Source organism: Rutilus rutilus (genome assembly GCF_951802725.1).
Source record: "Rutilus rutilus genome assembly, chromosome: 8".
Taxonomy (NCBI): domain Eukaryota; kingdom Metazoa; phylum Chordata; class Actinopteri; order Cypriniformes; family Leuciscidae; genus Rutilus; species Rutilus rutilus.
Window position 1 is genome coordinate 41,074,226 of NC_140222.1, and position 6,708 is coordinate 41,080,933.

Below are 6,708 nucleotides of genomic sequence, written 5' to 3' on the forward strand. Positions count from 1 at the left end.
CCAACACACAATAAGTAGTTATATCAATTTCTCTCACTTAATAGAAAACAATCAAATATAAACCTTTACACTTCTTGACTTTTAATCATAACCATACCCCCATGTGTAAGACTAGCACTATTGTTTCTGTCTTCCCAAAACTGCTAGTGTTAAACATAATTAGAGCTTTCCAAAGAAGCATTCATTATCCGCTCCCTCCAGCTGCTTTTCTCAAGACTTATTGCCATCTGTGGAAAGGTCAGCTCACGCTTGTCTTCTTTACTCATAGCTGCCACTGAAATGCTCTGTTATACTTCCTGTCTTTAATTAACTCTCATGTATATCACATTACAGAGCCAGTGCCATAAATGTTGTACCTGATGGTTGAAAATACCCTTTGCAGTGTTCCTATATTATAGGAGATGTCGGACTAACATGTAAAACGACTAGTAAAACTAGTTCGCCAACTACAGTTTTAATTTAATGACTTTAAAATTGTCCTGTGGTGTAACCATCTTGTAAAAAGTAAGAGAGTACAAATATTAATAATTATTTTCAGAAAGGTTTTAAAGAATTTTGTATTAATTATTAATTCAGCATTATCATTCAGTTTTTAAAGAGATGCACCACATGACTGTAACGTGTATGTTCTGTTTTTCATTGTGTTCTGTTTGCCTGTTTTACCCAGTTTTCGGGTTTGTTTGGTTGATGATCCCGTCCACCTGTTGTCTTGGTAATTAACTCATTAGCTCTTTTGTTTGCTCTGTGTATATAAGCCCACAGTTTGAGTTACTGTAGTGCCCTGTGTGGTATTATTTGCATTAAGTGTATAGTTGTGATTCTGTTTCTCCTACGTGGTCCCATTGTTGCTTAAAGGACTTTTTGCTTACCTCTGACTCATGCATGTGAGACTTCCCGTGACAGAATACCGGACCAATACAGAAGAGAAGTTTTGTGACTTTTTTTTTTCACCAATGGACCTGCAATGACCCATGTACAACTCCTGTGCCTGTTCACTGGAACCCCATACGAGGGACTTTCTAAACATGCCTTTTGCACTACCCTGACCGTTTGCTCTGTGTTTTTACCACACTAAGGTACGCCTACCAGGGAAAGGTCCTCGAGACAACTTTGCCGCATTCGTGGACTGGGTGCTGGTGAACAACGACTCGCCGTTCACCATCTGCACTTCAGAGGACTGCACTTCTGCATCTTCACCCCGCCAGATGGAGTGGATGCCTGAGCCCACCACAGACACAGAGCCAGAGCCTTTCATGGACAACGAGCCAGAAGAACTATCTAAGCTATACCCCGCCCCTGAGCCTGAGCCCAGCGGTACATCTGACCAGGTACGCGAGCTGGCAACATTGCCTGTCCCTGAGGGAGTACTCGTGGAATACGAGAACATGGAATGGATCCCTACCCACACTCCTGCCACTGATGGAGAGCATCTACTGGCCTCTGGCTGTGATTTGGAGGTATTTGAGAAGGTAATACCCTCCTGCTTTGTCTCCTGCGTTCGCTAGATCTTCCTGTGTCCCCAGAGTTCCCTCACAACCTCCCTCTCCCACCTCCTCTGCCTAAGCCAGCCAGTTCCCCTGCCCTGCCACCGCTGGATCCTGTCAGTCCCTCGGGTCATCCTCAGTTGATTCCATCCAGTGGTGTGGACCCGTGTCTGGACTTCCAGTCCCCAGCTCTGCTTTGCATGAGGATCCTCCGTCTCCACTCCCTGCCACCGAGCTCCGGCCTCCACCTTGACCCTCTGACCCATCGGTTACACCTTGGCTTCATGCTCCCTCGTCTCCATCGTGGCCCATCATCCCTCGTCCCTCCAGATCCAACTTGGTCAGGTGTCACCCTGGATCTGCCACAGGATTCCTGGCTTCCTGGATATGCCTCTACTCTCCATACCTTCAGCCCCACCATGCTCCGCCTTTCCCCCAGCTTCGCCGTTGTCCTCAATTGTTCCGGCTGCACAGTGGTCTTCCGCCTCGCTCCCATGTCCTAACTACACATGATGTGACGCCGCGACACACGATAAAAGGTATTTTTCCATTTTAATCAGAGTTTTTGTCCTAACCAGCCGCGACGGCGACACGCGACGAGTCTATTTTAGAAACGGTTTCTATTTTTCTGGACAGGCAAATTGCTTGTTGCTGGAATCGTATCACATCTGTTTAGGACACGGTGTGAACCGTCAGCTCCACCTTGGCTCTCCGGACCTGCGTTGTCTGTGGCTCTGTGTCTCCTCAGCTCCATCTGGCTCACCACCACGACCGGCTCCATCGCAGGAGATCGCATCCCTGGTCCCTCATCCCAGGCCTCCACCATCGCTCCTCCCTCCTGCGACGGAGCCTTGGATCATCGGTCTGGCTGTGGCCTGGGTCCCTGCCTGGCTACTCCTGCTCCTGGCTCCTCCCACCCTCCACTCCCCCATAGACTAGTTTACCTGTCTCTGTTTGTTTACACCCCTCTCCAGCTCCACGTCCTCCACCAGAGCCCCTCCCTCCTCAGATGGGCTCTTTATGGCACGAGGACGTGCCCTCCGGGAGGGGGAGCTACTGCAACAACAATGACCTAACTATTGATTCACACCGCAGTCTAGTGATTGACCATTTTTTCAGTGGTTGTGGTTCCCATAGTAATTTTATCAGTGTCAAAACATTGGGGAACAAAAGCAACTAGTTCTGAGATTAATTAACTTTCCAAATTTGGTTTAAAGCCAAACAGTATATTAAAATTGGAGAGAAAAAAAAAAGATGTGCACTTTTTTTCATAATTTATGACGCTTATGATTAACTACTCATCTCTTAAAGCACTGCGAATAACGTAATTTAATCAAAAATATAACACACCTGATTATAAGTTTCATAATGCTTCCAGGGAGTGTCCATGAAAAAAAATATATATTTCATATAGTTTAAAATGTTTTGTATTCATGTTGATTTCATATGATTTTGAAAAACTTTTATACCATTTTCAAGAAAAGTTATAATTAAATGACTCTAAAAATGTCATGTGGTGTAACCAAATATTTTAAGTTCTGTACATACTTTAATTGAATACATAATACAGTCTTCTCGTAGTCTTTAAAAATGTTAATAAATATCATCAGTATCATAAATATCAATATCCTTTCATCGAAAATATATTTTTTCATTGAAAATATCATTTTGGGAAGTCGCACCACTTGACATATTACCTTGTCATAAAAAGGTCAAATTATCGATATTTTAATCATTATTGAATTTCTGTTTTATTGTTTTTATTATAATCATTATTTTTTCCCCTGCATTTTGGTTGCATCACATAACCCTTTGGCGCACAAAAGTTTTGTCCTTTGAGATTATAAAAGACTATGCTGAGCTACTTAAGGTTTTCATCTGAAAAAAATTCAGAAATTGTAATGAATATATATATTCATAAATTATAAACATATAGTCATCATAGAAGATGTGTATTTATAAAAGTCATTGTATGTGTGAAGTGGATTTTTTTTTTTTTTTTTTTTTTTTTTTTAGAACCAAAGCAAAAGATCCAGTAACATGTCCTACTTTGCAATATCATGGTCACCCTAAAAGTTAAAGCTCACTGGAAACAAGCAAACATTATGTTCCGCTGAAGTGGCATTATATTTATATCCAGAATTGTGCCAGGAATGTGGTTCAACTGTCTGCAGTTGCACATTCATGTATATTTAACGAATGCTCTGCCTCCTCTACCCATAACTCGTAGTGCCTTGGCCTTATTTTGAGGCCCCATGTCTGGGTAACACCTGTAGGGCAGAGTGCTCCCTATGAAGGATGTTTGTAGATGCAGTCAAGTCTGAGGTTTGCCTTCCTGACTCCAGCACGGCTGGCTATGGAAATAAACACGTGGCTGACCCCCAGGCCTTAGTACTCAGGCACTTGGCCTCATGGTGTGGTCACTGTTAGACTGTGCAGAAACAAAACACTCGAGCCCTGCTGGGTGGTAGTTTAGGCAGCTGGTAAGGGGAAGAGACTACCAACAGAGTTAACGTGTCTTCTCAATGGTAGCCACAGACCTCAATTGTACCAGAATGTTAAGGTCCCGATATACTCGTGGCAAAGTTATTTTATGTTTCTTCGTTTACGGGGGAAAAGAAGTTGGAAATACATTTGCAGCGATATACTGTTAACGAATATCCCTATGTAATGTGCTGCATAATTTCCTCTCAATGAACAACAAGGGCCCTATTTTAACGATCTGAAACGCAAGTATCAAAAGCGAAACGCAAGTAACTTTGTGGGCGGGTCTTGGGCGCTGTTGCTATTATACCGGCGGGATAAATGACTCTTGCGCCCAACACAAATCTAAAATGGGTTGGTCTGAAGTAGCTTCATTATTCATAGGTGTGGTTTGGGCGTAACGTGAAATAAACCAATCAGAGCAGCATCTCACATTCCCTTTAAAAGCAGGCACGCTTGTTCCATGGCAGATTGCTATTATAACGGCGGATTTGCCAGGCGCACGCCAGGAGCGGTTCACAGCCGAGGAGACCAACGTTCTCGTCAGGGCCGTAAAAGACAGAGAAGTGACATTGGGGATGGGAGAAACCCACCTAAATAAGCGTCGGTTAAACAGGCGTATAATAATTTGGGTAAACGTGTAAGCTAGATTTATGCCTTTTCACATCTTCACGGACACCACAATGATTTCCCTCATGTGGAATATTTTTCCTTGTAATAATGTATGATTTGCAAAAATGAAAACTGCTGCTTCTGTGTAGATGAGAGAATCAAAGTGTATGCGCGTTGTGCACACGCTACATTGATTATGACCAAGCATGCGCCCTTAAAATAGCATCTGAATAACGCGCCACTGACTTTAGACTAGGTTTTTCCTGGTCAGTGGCGGAATTGTTTTCTGAAACTGCAAAATAGCACCAGGGAACGTTTGCGCTGAAACACGCCTCCTCTTTTCGCTGCACCGCCCCCGGGAGCGCAAGTTCATTCCCTAATTTACCGGCGTGTGTCTGTCGAGGGAAAAGTCCGCTGTGCGTCGGGTGCAAAATAGGAATGATACATGCGTCGGTATACAAAGTCAATTGCGCTGGGTGCAAGATATGGCCCCAAAACTGACAGTGAGAAAACAGCAGTTAAGAAAGCATGTGGATATGTTTGCACCAGCTCTGCAATTTGGCACTCTTGTCAAGTCACGTCGCGTTTATTATATTGCACTTTATACAATAGATTGCCTTAAAGCAGCAGCTTTACAGTATTAAACATGAAGAAACAGTGTCAGTGTCTCTTTCGGTTAGAATTACAACTCAAGTTTCTTCTTAAAATCAGCTTTCCCTATGTGTTTATGTTTCACTTCTCCCCGACATCGATGGACTGAACGAATCAAAGAAATTCCAAGCCAAAGAAGGCGGAGCCTCAGAGCCACACCTACCTATTACATCATCACTATGGACGAATGGTACTTCGAAGGTGTTTACCAGCCGGAGCGAACATTTACGGAAAGATTTTATTCGAAATTACATCAAACCAGTTCAATTCAGCTTGAAGTATTTCGGGGCCTTTAGGCTTATTATAATGATCTTTGCACTGCTTTTAATACTGTCAATCACAACCTCTTACTCAACCGACTTGAAACTGTCTTTGATGTTCCTGAGACTATTTTAACCTGTTTATCTCTCTGATCACTGCCGGTTTGTTTTTATGAGTGGTTTCAGGTCTGAGATTGGCTCTGTCACTACTGGTGTCCTGCAGGGTTTAATTTTAGGCCCTTTACTTTTTAGCATTTATATATTTCCTCTTGGATTGCTCTTAAGATCACTTGGGCTTAATTATCACTTTTATGCAGATGATACTCCGATTTATATCCACTCCAAGCCTGGTCAAAATGTGGATGTTTCTTTTCTCTCACATTGTATTTCTGAGATAAAAATATTGATGATCCAAAACAATGTGTGTCTTAATAGTGATAAGACAGAGGTCTTGCTTATTGGCTCTCCTCGTCAGCTTCGTAAAGCTGGTTCACTAATGTTAAACGTAGATGGCTCTGTTTTGGAGTTCCAAACTCAATAAAAAAAAATCAGGGGTTATATTCGAGTTTGTCTTTTGGCCCACATGTGCAATATACTGTTAAAGGAGAAGTTCACTTTTAAAATGAAAATTCTGTCATCATTTAGTCACCCTCGTGTTGTTTCAAAGCTGTATGAATTTCTTTCTTCTGCTGAACAGAAAGGAAGATATGTAGAAGAATATCAGTAACCGGACAGTTTTTGGGTCCCAATGACTTCCATAGTATATTTTTTTCCTACTATGGAAGTCAATGGGACCCAAAAACTGTCTGGTTACTGATATTCTTCTACATATCTTCCTTTCTGTTCAGCAGAAGAAAGAAATTCTTACAGCTTTGAAACAACATGAGGGTGAGTATATGATGACAGAATTTTCATTTTAAAAGTGAACTTCTCCTTTAACATCTCAGCCCCTTTTTTCACTTCGCCCTATGCTATCTTTCCCTGTGACTGAAAGGCTTATCAATACTTTAGTTTTTTCTTGTCATTTGCGCTCCTCTCAAGCTGGTCTTTTGGCAGTTCCACACACACGTTTGCGATCTGTAAGGGACAGGGCTTTCTCATCCTATGCTCCTAGACTCTGGAAAGCACTTCCTTCTCAAATTAAAGATGCACAAAATCTAAGCATTTTTAAATCCAACCCACATTTTTTTTTAGGTTAGCTTTTTCTTGATGGTTTT